Source organism: Ornithorhynchus anatinus, chromosome X5 (assembly GCF_004115215.2).
Source record: "Ornithorhynchus anatinus isolate Pmale09 chromosome X5, mOrnAna1.pri.v4, whole genome shotgun sequence".
Lineage (NCBI taxonomy): Eukaryota > Metazoa > Chordata > Mammalia > Monotremata > Ornithorhynchidae > Ornithorhynchus > Ornithorhynchus anatinus.
The window spans coordinates 50,535,050-50,550,521 of NC_041753.1; positions in this window are offsets into that span (position 1 = coordinate 50,535,050).

A 15,472-nucleotide genomic window follows, 5' to 3' on the forward strand; every position below is an offset into this window, starting at 1 on the left:
AGAGGAAAACACCAGAGCTGTCAGGCCCTTCAGTTGTAAGACGAACAGGCTGGCAGATCAAGTTCCCAGGGAGTAAGATGAAAACAAATGCTGGCCTGTGGAGCATTAGGCTTCCTGAGTTATCCAAGTGGCCAATGTCAAAGAGATGACATCAAGACGATCTTTTGTTCACCATGTAAACGTTGTTGGGAAATTGTGGTGATCACCCTTCATTCCAAAGATGGCAGTTTAGATATGGGAGGTCCCAAAATAACTCAAACAGTTAGATTTTGAAAGTTTAATATGAAGAACACAGACGCATTGGGTTTCCATTGCTCCACCTTACTTTCTTGCCTTATGGATTGATATCTCTTCCCTCCTAACTAAATACTCATTAAAATAGTTTTCGGATCTCTTTTCTTTCTTTGTCTGAAATAAAGGTTTTTCAGCCTGAATCTCTGAGATGAATCTTTGCATTAGGGTGTAAGTGAATAATAATCCCTTGCCAAAGTTCTGTCGTGCTAATGATATATTAATGCCAGACTCTATTGTAGCACCATTGCTCTGGTGATGTGCTACTCAATAACTTGGCACCACTTGTCAGAAACTCATTCTGGCCACTCAGGCTTTGCAAATTTAATTTGAAAATCTTCATAATTTAAAGAACTTCTGAAAAAAAAATGGCATGAGACAGGTAAAGAAGGTGGAGAGATTTTCCTGAGCCATTTTAGAGAGGGAGAGCTAGGAAGGAACCAAAGAGGAAAGTCGATTTGGGAGAAGGAAGATGGAGGTCCTTGCTATTTAAAACTAGCTTGCTAAGAGACCAAAAACGCCCTGTTTCTTTTTCCTTTTTCATTCTTTGATGCAAAACAACCATGAAAATATTTACAAGCACCAAGAGAGATCAGGCAGTATGCCCAAATGAAATAAGACAGCAGGCCTAAAATAAATTTACTATACCCTCTCTTTCTCTTTCTCTTTCCTTTCTGTTTCATTCATTCAATAGTATTTATTGAGCGCTTACTATGTGCAGAGCACGGTACTAAGCACTTGGAATGTACAATTTGGCAACAGATAGAGACAATCCCTGCCCATTGACGGGCTTACAGTCTAATCGGGGGAGACAGACAGACAAAAGCAATAGCAATAAATAGAATCAAGGGGATGTACATCTCATTAACAAAATAAATAGGGTAATAAAAATATATACAAATGAGCAGATGAGCACAGCGCTGAGGGGAGGGGAAGGGCGAGGGGGAGGAGCAGAGGGAACTTTCACTCTGTAGTATTTATGGATGGCCACTGTGTGCAAAACACTGTACTAAGCACTTGGGAGAGGACAATAGAGTTACCATCAATCAATGGTAAATATTGAGTGCTTGCGATGTGCAAAGCACTGTACTAAATGCTTGGGAAAGTACAGTACAATAATCAATCTATTTACTAAGTATTTACTGTGTGCAGAGCACTGTACTAAAAGCTTGGGAGAGTACAATATAACAGAGTTGGTTAACACATTTTCTGCCCACAATAAGCTTACAGTCTAGAGGGAGAGGCAGATATTAATATAAATAAATGAATTATGGATATGTATATGTATGGATATGCGGGGCTGAGGGAGGAGTGAATAAAAGGGTGCAAGGGGACACACCAGGGAGTGGGAGAAGATGAAATGAGGGCTTAGAGAAGGCCTCTTGGAGGAGATGTGATTTTACTAAACTTTTGAAGGTGGAGAGAGCGATCAGCTGTCGAATAGAAAGAGGGAAGGCATTCCAGGCCACAGGCAGGTTAGGGGCGAGAGGTCGGCAGCGAGATAGACGGGATCAAGGTACAGTGAGTAGGTTTACATTAGAGGAGCAAAGTGTGTGGACTGGGTTGTAGTAGAAAATCAAGGAGGTAAGGTAGGAGGGGGCAAGGTAATTGAGTGCTTGGCTTCACTGACACTGTCTTCTAGTTTGCCTCCCATCTCTCTGGCCTCTCATTCTCAGTCTCTTTCGCAACCACCATCTCCATGAGGATGATTCTCAAGTCTATATTTCCAGCCCAGATCTTTCTCTTTCTCTGCAGTCTCGTATTTCCTTCTGCCTTCGAAACATCTCTACTTGGATGTTCTGCCGACACCTAGAACTTAACATGTCCAAAACAGAACTCCTCATCTTCCCCCACAAACCCAGTCCTCCCCATGACTTTCTCATCACTGTAGAAAACAGGACCATCCGCCATGTCTCACAAGCCCGTAACCTTGATGTTGTCCTTAACTCATTTTCCCTCATTCAACCCATATATTCAATATGTCACCGAATCCCATCGGTTCAACCTTCACAACATTACTAAAATCCACCCTTTCCTCTCCACCCAAACAGCTACCATTTTAGTCCAAGCCCTTATTCTATCCCACCTGGATTATTGCCTCAGCCTCCTTGCTGAACTCCCTGCCTCTCCCCACTTTGGTCCATACTTCACTCTGCTGCCCAGATCACTTTTCTACAAAACCATTCAGTCCATGCTTCCCCAGTCCTCAAAAACCTCCAGGGGTTGCCCATCCAGATTGACAGTTAAACAGAAACTTCCTATCATTGGCTTTACAGCACTCAGTCACATTGTCCCCTCCTATTTTACCTCACTGATTTTCTAATGCAATCCCAGAACACTCATTTTGCTCCTCTAACACCAACCTACTCAGTGTACCGCAGTCCCATATATCTCACTGCCAACCCCATGCCCATATCCAGCTTCTGACCTGGAAATGCTTCATATTCGACAGATGTTCACTTTCCCCACCTTCAAAACTCTATTAAAATTCCATCTCCTCCAAGACAACTTCCCTGACTAAACCCTCATTTCCTCTTCTCCCACTCTCTTCTGTGTCCCCCTTGCACTGGGATTTACACTCTTTATTCACCCCCTTCCTCAGCCCCACAGCACTTGTGTACATATCTGCAATTTATTTATATTAATGTCTGTATCCCCCTCTAGACTGTAAACTTGTTGTGGGCAGGGAACCTGTCTACCGACTCTGTTAGGTTGTACTCTCCCCAGTGCTTAGTACGGTGCTCTGCATGGGGTAATTTTTTGATAAATATAATTGATTGATTGTTTGAAGTCAATGGCAAGGAGTCTCTGTTTAATATGGAGGTGGATGGGCAATCACTGGAAGTTCTTGAGGAGTGGAGAATCCTGGAATGAACTGTTTTATAGAAAAATGATCCGAGCAGCAGAGTGAAGTATGGACTAACGTGGGGAGAGACAGGAGACAGGGAGGTCAGCAAGGAAAATGATGCAGTAATTAAGGCGGAATAGATTAAGTGCTTAGATTGTCAAGGATAATGCCAAGGTTATGGATTTGAGAGAAAATGAGGTGGTGCTGTGTACAGTGATGGAAAAGTCAGGGGGAGGACAGTGCTTGGGTGATGATGATGATGATGATGATGATGGTGGTGGCATTTGTTAAGCACTTACTATGTGCCTAGCACAGTTCTAAACTCCGGGGTAGCTACAAAACACAAGGCCCCACTGGGGTGGGAAGATAAGGAGCTCTGTTTTGGACATACTAATCTTGAGGTGTAGGCTGAACATCCAAGTAGAGATGTCCTGAAGGCAGGAGGAAATGTGAGACTGCAGAGGAGAGAGATCAGGCCTGGAGATGTAGATTTGGGAATCATCTGCATCGAGATGGCAGTTGAAGCCAAGGGAGCAAATGAATTCTCCAAGGGAGTGGGTGGAGATGGAGAATAGAAGGGAACCCAGACCTGAGGCCTGAGGAACTCCCACCATTAGAGGGTGGGAGACAAGCGAAGGGTCCGTGAAAGAGGCTGAGAATTAGCGGCCAGAGAGATAAGAGGAAAACCAGGAGAGGACAATACCAGTGAATCCAAGGTTGGATTCCAGAAGGGGGTGGTGGACAGTGTCAAAGGCAGCTGAGAGGTCGAGGAGGATTAAGATGGAGTAAGGACCATAGGATTTGGCAACAAGGACATCAACGGTGACCTTTGAGAGGGCAATTTTGGTGGAGTGAAGGAGACGGAAGCCAGAATGCAGGATGTCAAGGAGAGAATTGGAGCACAGTTAGTGGAAACAGCTCCTGTAGACAACTAGCTCAAGGGGTTTGGAGAGGAATGGTAGGAGGGAGATAGGATGATAACTGAAGGGAGACATGGGGTCAAGAGAGGGTATTCATAGACTAAGGGAGACACGACCATGTTTGAAAGTAGTGGGGAAAAAGCCACTGGAGAACGAACAGTTGAAGATGGTGGTCAGGGAGGGAATAAGGGTTGGGGTAAGTGCCTGGATAAGATGTAAATAAATGCGGTCAAGGTAGAGGTGGAGGGGATGGACTTTGAGAGGAGGCAGGAGATCTCTTGAGATGCTGCTGGGAAAAAAGGGAGAGTTGAAAAAGGGGCAGGAGAAGGGGAGACTGGGGAGAAGCAGGTGAGATTTTAGAGAGTTGTAGACGTGATCCCTGCCCATTAGGAGCTGGCATAATCCCTGCCACCAGAGAGTTTACAATCCAACAGGAAAGACAAACACTAAAATAATTTACAGACTAGAGGAAGAAGGAAAAGTAGCCACATGTGGGTTTAATACTTACATAGCAACGTATGTAAGTCAATACGTCCAGACTTGGTATGGTGTTGGCAAATACACCAAACATTAATTGGTTCAGAAGGGCTGAAGCAGCATGGAGTAGTGGATAGAGCACAGGCCTGGGAGTCAGAAGGTCATGGGCTCTAATTCTGACTCTGTCACTCATCTGTTGTTTGACCTTGGGCAAGTCACTTCACTTCTCTGGATCTCAATTCCCTCATTTGTAAAATGGAGATTAAGACTGTGAGCCCCATGTGGGACAGGGATTGTCCAACCTGATTTGCTTGTATCCACTCCAGTGCTTAGTACAGTGCCTGGCACATAGTAAGCGCTTTGCAAATATCATTATTATCATTATTAAGTGGTACTAAGGGAAGGAGGAAGAAATGTGATTTCAGAAGGAGTTTGAAGATAGTGAGAGTTATGGTCTGGCAGTTTAATGACAGGAGAAGTATGTAAACAAGAGGTCGACAGCAGGAAAAATGAGAACTGTAAGCTTCTTTTTTTTCTTAGTGGTACTTGTTAAGCATTTACTATGTGTCAAGGGCTGTTCTAAGCAATGGGGTAGACACAAGCTAATCAGGTTGGACACAGTCCCTGTCTCACATGGGACTCACAGTCTAAGTAATAATAACAATAATAATAATTATGGTATTTGTTAAGCGCTATGTGCCAGGCACTGTACTAAGCGCTGGGGTGGATACAAGCAAATCGAGATGGACACAGTCCCTGTTCCATGTGGGACTCAAAGACTCAACCCCCATTTTAAAGATGAGATAAGTGAGGCACAGAGAATTGAAGTGACTTGCCCAAGGTCATACAGCAGATAAGCGGTGGAGATGAGATTAGCACCCACGACCTTCTGACTCCCAGGCCCATGCTCTAGCCACTATGCCATGCTGTAGGGAGAACAGGTTTTGAATCCCCATTTTACAGTTGAGGAAACTGAGGCACAGAGAAGTGAAATGTCTTGCCCAAAGTCACACAGCAGGCAACTGGCAGAGCTGGGATCAGAACCCAGGTTCTCTGACTTCCGAGCTTCTGCTTTTTCCACAAAGCCCATTGCCACCCACAGAGCAGGGGATCATGTCTACCAACTCTATTGTATTGTTCTTTTTCAAGTGCTTAACACAGTGTTCTGCACTCAGGAAATCTGCAGTAAATACCACCAATCGATTGAGAACAAAGTCCAGTGAGAGGAATCTGCGTCAAAGAGAAGCAGCGTGGCTCAGTGGAAAGAGCCCGGGCTTGGGAGCCAGAGGTCATGGGTTCAAATCCGGCTCTGTCACCTGTCAGCTGTGGGCAAGTCACTTTACTTCTCTGTGCCTCAGTTCCCTCATCTGTAAAATGGGGATGAAGACTGTGAGCCTCATGTGGGACAACCTGATTACCCTGTATCTACCCCAGCGCTTAGAACAGTGCTCTGCACATAGTAAGCGCTTAACAAATACCAACATTAAAGAGGGAACTTGGAATGAGAGTATTTGCTACAGAGGAAACAGTAGGAAATGAAAACGAATGAGATTAGGCTTAGTAAATGTGACTGCTAAAGTTCTGTCAAACCGAGACTAGGCAGTGTGTGACATTAGGCAAATATTTGGCCTCAGTTTTCCTCTTTACAAAACAGGGATATTAATACCTGCCTTCCCCAACTGCACAGGGATTTGTGAGGAAAATGAGATATTAGACGTGAAAGGATTTCGAGCTCTTCTGGAAAAAGAAGCTACATAAATACAAGATGGAATTCAAAGGACATTAACCTGCAGGCAGGAAGGAATGGAAAAGATGGATTGAGGCAACTCTAATACTAAAAAGACACAGATGGAAATGAAAAAGGAGAACACTTCAAAGGATAGTAAATCAGATCCAGATTATCTTCAAATGTAGATGTCAGTACCTACTTCGAAGAAAGAGCAAAGAAGGAAAGAAGAAAGGAGGAAGAAATGAAAGAAAGAAAAGCAAAGACAAAAGAAGGGAGGGAAAACTAAGGAAAGTGAAGGAAAGAAAAATAAATTACTTGAAATCCAGAAGCTGAGCCTCATGTTATGCAGTCGCCCTCCTTTTGATACACTATGTATTTTCCATTTGGTTATGTGACCAGACATATGCAAAGGCACTGGATGGATTGAAGAGGGTGGGGAGGAGGAGAGAAATTGAGCCAAATGAACAGGAAGGCAGTTCTCTGAGCTCTTGGCCTGAATTGTAAGCATATCATCTAACAGTTTAGAAATGATTTAACAATAATATGGCCAGAGTTTCCAGAAACAACAAACTCTCATTCCTACCCCTGGAACTTTCCCACCCTGTCCCCATTTGCTTTGAGGAAAATGAATAGCACCTGCACCATCCCATCCACTCAGAAATGCTAGGAGCAGATGATTAGGCAAACTGCCACTCACATGCCTGGGTCACCCTAGTCTACCCAGCCTCAATCTCTACACTGAGTATTCACTTACCATAAGCTTTCCAAGTCGGCCGTTCCCCCACAGAACAGTGTCAGGGTGGGCTCCAGAAAATCCACCCCAGTTCTTGGCCCTCTTCCTCATCCAGCCTGTAAGCTCCTTGTGGGCAGGGTTCGTGTCTCCCTACTCTACTGAATCGGACTCTCCAAGTGCTTAGTACAGTGCTCTGCACACAGCAGATGCTCAATAAATATCATTGATCAATCAATTTGCCAGAGGGATCACCAAACCATTTAAGAAAAACTGCCTTGGCTCCTGCACGGGTAGCTACCCATTTGCTCCACCAGTCATTTAGCTGACACAGTCCATCTGCTTGTTTGTGTTTCTAAAATAAAACTTTTCAATCATGCAGCAGATGCCTACTGTCTTGCTTCTTCAGAGATGATAATCTCTGTAATTTCCACCCCAAGGCAGTAAATCCACTGCAGACTGAAAGCTTCCTTCATAGTTTGCCTATTTATAAAGCAATTTCAGATTCACCAATGATACTCAATCGACAAACAGAGTTGTGGCAGATATGCTGGGTTTTTTTTTTTGGTTTGTTTTTTTTTTTAAGATAGGGCTTTTGTGTCATCTCTGCCTGTGTCCCACTTCATTCACATACACTCACACACCCACACATAAAAATACATCTCCAGCTCTTATAATTTAGTTACAAATATAAAACTTCAGTGTCAGTCAACTTTAGTTACAGTGTTTAGTGCACTGCAGTGTTGCAGTGGTTTTAGGTTAGAGTTGTGTGACCATTTACAGGTTATCACCTCATCATCATCATCAGTGGTATTTATTGAGCACTTACTGTGTGCAGAGCACTACACTAAGCACTTGGGAGAGGACAGTACAACAGAGAATAATGCCTCCTAAAGACTGTAGCAGCATGGAAGCAACATTGAAGTAGCATGGCCTAGTGGCTAGAGCACAGACCTGAGAGTCAGAAGGCCATGGGTTCTAATCCTGATTCTGCCACTGGTCTGCTGGGTGACCTTGGGCAAGTCACTTCACTTCTCTGGGCCTCAGTTATCTCATCTGTAAAATGTAAATGTAAGACTCTGAGTCCCATGTGGGACAGGGACTGTGTCCAACCTGATTAGCTTGTATCTACCCCAGCTCTTAACACAGTGCTTGACATATAGTAAGTGCTTAACAAATACCATCATCATCACTGTTAGATCCCTGTAGGAAGGGATCATTGTGTCTATCAACTCCATTGTATTGTAGTCTCCTAAACACTTAGTACAGTGCTCTGCACACAGTAACTCTGTTTCTCCATCTGGAGTGCAAACTCATTGTGCTTAAGGAACCTATCTACCAATTCTATTAATATTATACTCTCCCAACACCTTCACTACACATAAAGAGTTTACAGTCGAGGCTAAGAAACGGACATTAAAATAAAGAAATATTCAAAGAGCTTAGCAATGGATGGACTAAATCACAATTCATTCCTGGCCTCCCTTACCCATTTCACCAGATCTCCCATTTCATCAGGTCCCTGCCCCACTTCCATGTTAACACTGACCTCTTTTGAGAACAAAATATTTAGAGATTTGTGGTAGAAAATTCATGGCCCCCAGAAGGGAGGCGAATCAAAAGTGTCACAATATTTCACATCATGTTGGTTCTCTGGGACTGGACACAGAACATCTGGAAATTCTATTGTCAGCATACCTCCTCCCCTTTTGGCAGTTTGTTCAAGAAGCTGAGATGTTGGACCTGGGCTAACTCAAATTGAAACCCTTTGAGCCCCGCTGGATGTTCATAGTCACTGGATATGTTGCTTAACTACACATAAGTTCAATGTTTTCCAAACTACAGTAGTACAAATGGTCAGCTCTACAACTGTTAACTGAGCAGATACTCTAAGCAAAGATTGTTGTTCACAGAATGCTTTTAAGACTGTTTTTACAGAAAACTCTTGTGAGAAGCAGCATGGCTTAGTGGAAAGAGCCTGGGTTTGGGAGTCAGAGGTCATGGGTTCTAATTCCAGCTCTGCCACTTGTCTGCTGTGTGACCTTGGGCAAGTCACTTAACTTCTCGATGCCTCAGTTACCTCATCTGTAAAAATGGGGATTAAAAAATATGAGCCCCACGTGGGACAATTTGATTATCCTGTATCTACCTCAGCACTTAGAACAGTGCTCTGCACATAGTAAGCATTTAACAAATACCATAATTATTGTTTTTATTATTATTCTTAAACAGAAAAATATTCCTATGTTTCCTTAGTGTGCACACTCTCATCCCGATTACATTCTGACATTTCAAATGAAGTGGATCCATTTCTACTCGATATTATCCAGCTATGCTATGGGTCACAATGAGCTAAGTCATTTCAAATTAAGTTTAGATCTGGATAATTCATTCTTTCCATTGAGCTAAATGGTACAATTGATGGGAGCTTTGAAAGGTATCACATGAAAAATGTAGGTAGAAAAATCCAAATAACCCCAGCAGGAGGTCATTCTCTTAAAGAAAGAGAAACGCCATAAATTGTGCAAACTATTCTCATAAAACACCAGACTTGTGCCTTCACTGAGCCCTACTGAGTTAGCTTCCACAGCTGGACAAGGCTGTGTTCCAAACCAAATCACGTTAAAAGATTTGCAAAGGCAGCGCCTTCCTTCTTGTTCTTAACAGTGCCATATATAGAGAGGGAGGGGGACACTAGTACTCAGATACCTATTGGACTCTCTGACAGAGGGAGAGTGAATACTTTAAAATGGTACCAAAGAGCCATTGGGAGTGCAGGGGTGGATAGAGAGTTAGCACTTTGCCAGCAGGGAAAGGATGACAGCCCTGAAAGTCATTCATTCATTCATTCAATCATATTTATTGAGTGCTTACTGTATGCAGAGCACCGTACTAAGCACTTGGGAGAGTACGATATAACAGTCAACCAACAGCATTCATTGAGCCCCCCGAATGGTGAGCACTATTCTAGGATTGGGCACGTGCCCAAATCTGTGTCATAGTTCAGCATGCTGGCTAGAATAAATCAGCAGAATTTGGGACCCTTTTGACAACATGCAGGTGTCTGGATACAGAGCAACAGGGGTGGGAAGATATGGTTTGGCGTTGGTGAATAATACAATGTGAGCTCTCCTCAATCCAGGCTTCTGTGAGACTGCAACCTCCACGTTAGAAGATGAAAGGGTGGATTGTAAAAGCTACGCTAACAAGCACCCTGCCAACCAAAAAGCTCTAGTAAGTGGTATGCCTCAAACAGAAACTGCTCCAAGCGGCCTTCTCCGCCCAAGCCCTCATTTCCCCTGCTCTCTCTCCCTTCTGTGCACTAGGAGCTATACCTTTTAAGCACCTAATATTCAATCCACACTCAGCCCCACAGCACTTGTGTGCAAACCAGTAATTTCTTTCAATGTCTGCCTTCCCCTATAGGGGATTGTAAACTCCTTTTGGACAGGAAATGTGTTTACTAACTCTGCTGTCTTGTATTATCCCAAACACTTAGAACAGTGCTCTGCACACAATAAGCATTCAATAAATCCTGTCGATTGATTGATTGACTGATGTCTCCTCCATTGAGAAGGAGGAGTCCACACTGGCCAGAATATGCTTGAGTCCTCCCTGGGCTAAGGCAGGGGAGGACAATAACATCATGCTAAATGCAGCTCTCGTGGAGCCTTCCAGTATGTTTTCTCCAGGAAGAATTCGTTGGGCTGCCTTGGGCAGTGGCAAGATGTTTTATTAATCTGATTATCAGGCAGAAGCAGCATGGCCTAGTGGAAAGGGCATGGGACTGGGAGTCAGATGACCTGGGTTCTAATACTGCCTCTGCCAATTGCTTGCTGTGTGACCTTGGGCAAGTCCCTTTACTTCTCTGTGCCTCAGCTTCCTCAACTGTACAATGGGGATTAAACCCTACTCCCTCCTAGACTGTGAGTCCCATATGAGAAAGGGACTGCATCCAGCCTGATAAACTGTATCTACCCCAGCGCTTAGTACAGTGTTTGACATATAGGAAGCGCTTAACTAACATCATTAAAAAAAATCAAACAGTTCTCTATTTAACAATGGCTTCAACACAGGTGAAATTCCAGGGCCTATATCCCCACCAAATACATAGGCCCAGCCAGGATCCAGTTCACAGGCTTCCTTTGGGGCTTTGTTCCATATCATACAGTTCTCTCCAGCCTGTGGTATGATCTATACAAAGTCCCCTCCTGGGAGTGGTTCCTAGGACAGGTATCGTGAGCCCCTGCACCTCCCTCCAAATAAATTCCTTTATCCTTTGGGGAAAAAAAAAAAACCACAATGGAGTTTTCCCAACAACTCCAATACCCAATTTCTCTATTTCTCACATCTGGTGCAATGCAATTCACCCCAGCAAGATCGTGGTTCACCTGCCCAATAGTTTGTCATTTGATGCAGATAGGGATGTATCCTCTTTGTAAAACTGTCTGGAGAGGGAGATTCTGTAAACTCCAATTACCCACAACAAATGGTTAGCTTGGCCCTAACGTTTCTAGTTTCAAGGCCTGGTTGGCAAGTCCAAAAACAGATGGGTGAGTTTTTCAATGCAGCATATCAATTTTCCATACAAATGTTTCCTGAGTCACAGTGATCTTTCCCGATATGGGATCATTTGCCAGCTGAGAATTGATCTTGCCATTTTGATATCACTTGGGTTTCATCTCTTTTGATGCAGGACGAAGGATGCAATCAGGTCACCCAGTGCCTCTCCTCACAGAATCATTAGTTGCAAAGAGCACAGCTTCAGTTCACTGTAGTGATGTATCTAGGCCAAAGTAATCTTCCTTTGATCAGGGAAGATTCCATGCTTATTCTGAGTGAATCAAATTTGTTTATCTTTTTTCCCCCATTTTATTTCTTCCTTGAAGGAACTGGCATCTCCCTCCCCCTCCATATTTAAGGAACCACTGGTGACATATTTAGCCTTTCGTTTTCATTTAAGATTGTCTCAGTGAGTTGCACAAAATATTTCATTAATCTAGTAGTAGTTGTGTCCAATTTACAAAAGAAAGAATTTCAAATAAATGGGGAGGAAGAGCAAGAGAGAAGGCGGGTGGGGGGGAGAAAGAGCCTTAGCACTTTTGGTTTCTTTTATCAATCTCAATTCTTATTTTCCCAGGGGCCTTTCAGCACTCCTTCTTTCCCAACCGTGTGCAGCAAAAATAATGCTTTTCCCACTACGTTACCAATTCCCTAGCTCTATTCTACTCTCAGTGATATAGTATGAGTCTCAGGTGATTCATAAGTTTACACAGCTGAAGTGGAATATCCAGTGTAGTATGATTTAGGCCAAATTGTTATTTTGCCTATTAAAAGCTGGGAGATTCAGAGGTTTGGAAGGAGGTGCACAAGCCCAGCATGCAAAGGAGGGAAAGCAAAGTCTGATTAGCCCAAACCAGGCAACATAATGGGTTTGTTTCTGAAAAGTGCAGGAAATTTGTAAGATAAAGTTATCCCTGGGAAGCTTTAAGCTGATGATTACCTAGGCCTGCTGTTGATAAAGGAATTCATTGCTTTTTCATTCCTTTTGGGCAATCAATCAACTCGGCAGTCACATAGTCACTGTCACCTCTAAATCACATATTTACGTACATTAGATTAACAAAAGGAAACAGGACAATTTTTCAAACTTGCATAATACACTTGCTTTTTCAGGTTCAACTGTTTATAGGAAATTTTAAGTGCTACATATTGACAGTTAAACTAAAGGCTAATGTTGTATGCCAGCAAACACTTTGTAAACCCTGTACACAACCAATGAGATCCATAGGGAACACAGATGAATGCAGTCCTTGAATTCTGCTACCCAGGCAGTCCGATTCATTACAAAAAAAGAATTAAAAAAATGGTAAGACGAAGAAGTAGAAAACTCAAATCAAGAAGGATACTATGTCCTTGGGAAGGCTGACAGACACTGTGTAGTGTCAACATGGTATCAAGACCATTTGCGGTGTCTAGCCCTGTTTGTGACTGTGGTACCTCTATCTACCACAGATATCATTTCTACTTCTATGCTATTCCACCAGTACTATCTCCATGAAAAACTTAACATCTAGTGGCAAACCTTAATCTCAGATAATGATTTCCTTCAATGCAACCAGACCACCAGAACCAAATTTATGTTCACACCTTCCATTAGCAACGTGTCTTGGAGTGGCCTTGGTGAAATAGAGGAGCAGCGTGGCTCAGTGGAAAGAGCCCGGGCTTTGGAGTCAGAGGTCATGAGTTCAAATCCCGGCTTTGCCACTTGTCAGCTGTGTGACTGTGGGCAAGTCACTTCACTTCTCTGGGCCTCAGTTCCCTCATCTGTAAAATGGGGATTAAGACTGTGAGCCCTACGTGGGACAACCTGATTCCCCTGTGTGTCGTCCCCAGCGCTTAGAACAGTGCTCTGCACATAGTAAGCTCTTAACAAATACCAGCATTATTATTATTATTATTATAGAGCAACTGTCTTGGAGCAGAAACTTCAGGAAGATCACGGTGCAAAGATGGCGAGATGAAAACAGTGCAAGGGACTGTGGGTAATAAGCAACAGGCATAACAGGCCGAAAGGGGAACTCCTTACATGCACACAGTACAGAAGTGATTATTGGTCACACACTGGTTTACTTAAGTTACACTCACACATACACTGTTAGAGAACCCATGCTAAACCACCTTTTCAAAGAGAAGTATTGTGGCCTACTAGAAAGTGCATGGGCTTGGGAGTCAGAGGAATTGTTCACCAATCCTGACCCTGCCAACTGTCTGCTGCGTGAACTTGAGCAAGTCACTTCCTATTTAGACTGCTAGCCCTGTGTGGGATAGGGACTGGGTTTGACTTGATTAACTTGAAGCTACTCCAGGGCTGAGCTTGTTTCATCACACATAGCAAGCACTTAAATAACACTATTACTAATATTATTGTATATAGTTTTAAAGGTGACACTACTTCAAGCCCAGAATTCATATACATACACTCTTCATAGGTATATATATATAATACACAACTCGAAGTGCCTATTGTTGCTTCCTAATGTCTCTTGGGATCCCATTCTTCCCAAAGCTTCTGTGCAAGGAGGCCTGCCCTTCTGTTGATTAATGCATATCAGGCTGATATGTCTGCTGCTGTTGTCTCCAGACAGTCCACTGCGATGACATATGGTTTGAGATTGTGCTTCAATATGCCTTTAGAATGAATGTTCCACTTTCTCTGCCTCCATATGCCCCACTTCAGCTCACAGTAGTACAGCTATATCGCTGTACTTGATGCTAGTGAAGTAACTGTGGTCCTGGGCCACATCACTCATGCTCCCCAGTTTGTATACATTGATGCAATTACTAGTGCTTCCTTTCACTAAAGCCACTGCAGCAGATTTTTATCTTGCTTATGTTTTCAAATTGGAGAACTGTGTGAAAGGATTGATAGGGGGTTTCCTGAAGAGAAAGTTCGAGACTCCCTAGATAGAATGGCTCATCACATATCGTTCTCAAGGGCAGATGCACAAATCTGGTCCCAGGAAAGAACGAAACCTGCTCCAAAATCCAGCCTCTCTGTCCAAGGAGCCATATTTTCATGCTTTGGCAATAAGACAGTTTCTTTGCACTTTGCAAGTTGTGAACCTTTGCCCTGCCACATTTTCACTGCTGTGCTCATTTTGTCAGAGTGCACCTGTGACATGCCTGCAGAATCCCTCGGTTAATGACAAATGGTCCAACAGAGTTGCTGCACACAGTCTTTGTTCAACAAATGGCTTTCTCAGATGAGTTTTGTCAGTTTCCTGGGCACAAGAAAGTAGTTGGACTTGGAAATCAGTTTCCTTCACTCAGACTTGGATTACATGAACATAACGTAATATATCTTAAGTCCAAGTGTTGAATTTCCAAGAGGGGAAAATGAGGGAGGATTTATATAGTTTAATAGGAACATGTGGGTGAAATTCCCCGAAAGCAGTCATTGCTTAGAATTAAACACTCCCCTGTTTTTACACTGTTAATTGTGCGTGTACATTGCAGTACATTTGGGCTGCGTCAAAAGGAGGTGTTTTTTTCTTTATTTTATATTACAACTGAATATGAAACTGGGTGAATAGCAAAACCAGGATTTAAAAGGAAACAGTGGGCAGATAATATTTAGGTGAAAGTTCAAGTACAACCCTTAGCACTGAGGCTGCATTTCTTTAAGCTACTGCCAGTCATTGCCAGCAAATGCTTTGCTGATAAAACACTGAAAGTATGGAAAGGACTAGGGAAGAGTTTACATATTGACAAAGACTTTCTGTGGGCTGATTGAGATTTTTGAATCCATTTGTAGTTTCAAGGTCTGAGTCCAACATGAGACTTCATGAGTGAGAAAAATAAATTAGTAAATTGGGTTTTCAAAGTTTTGTTAGGATTGTTTTGCTATGTCTTATATCGTCAAAACCCTACTAAAATTATAACTCCTCCAAGAGGCCTTCCCCAACTAACCCCTC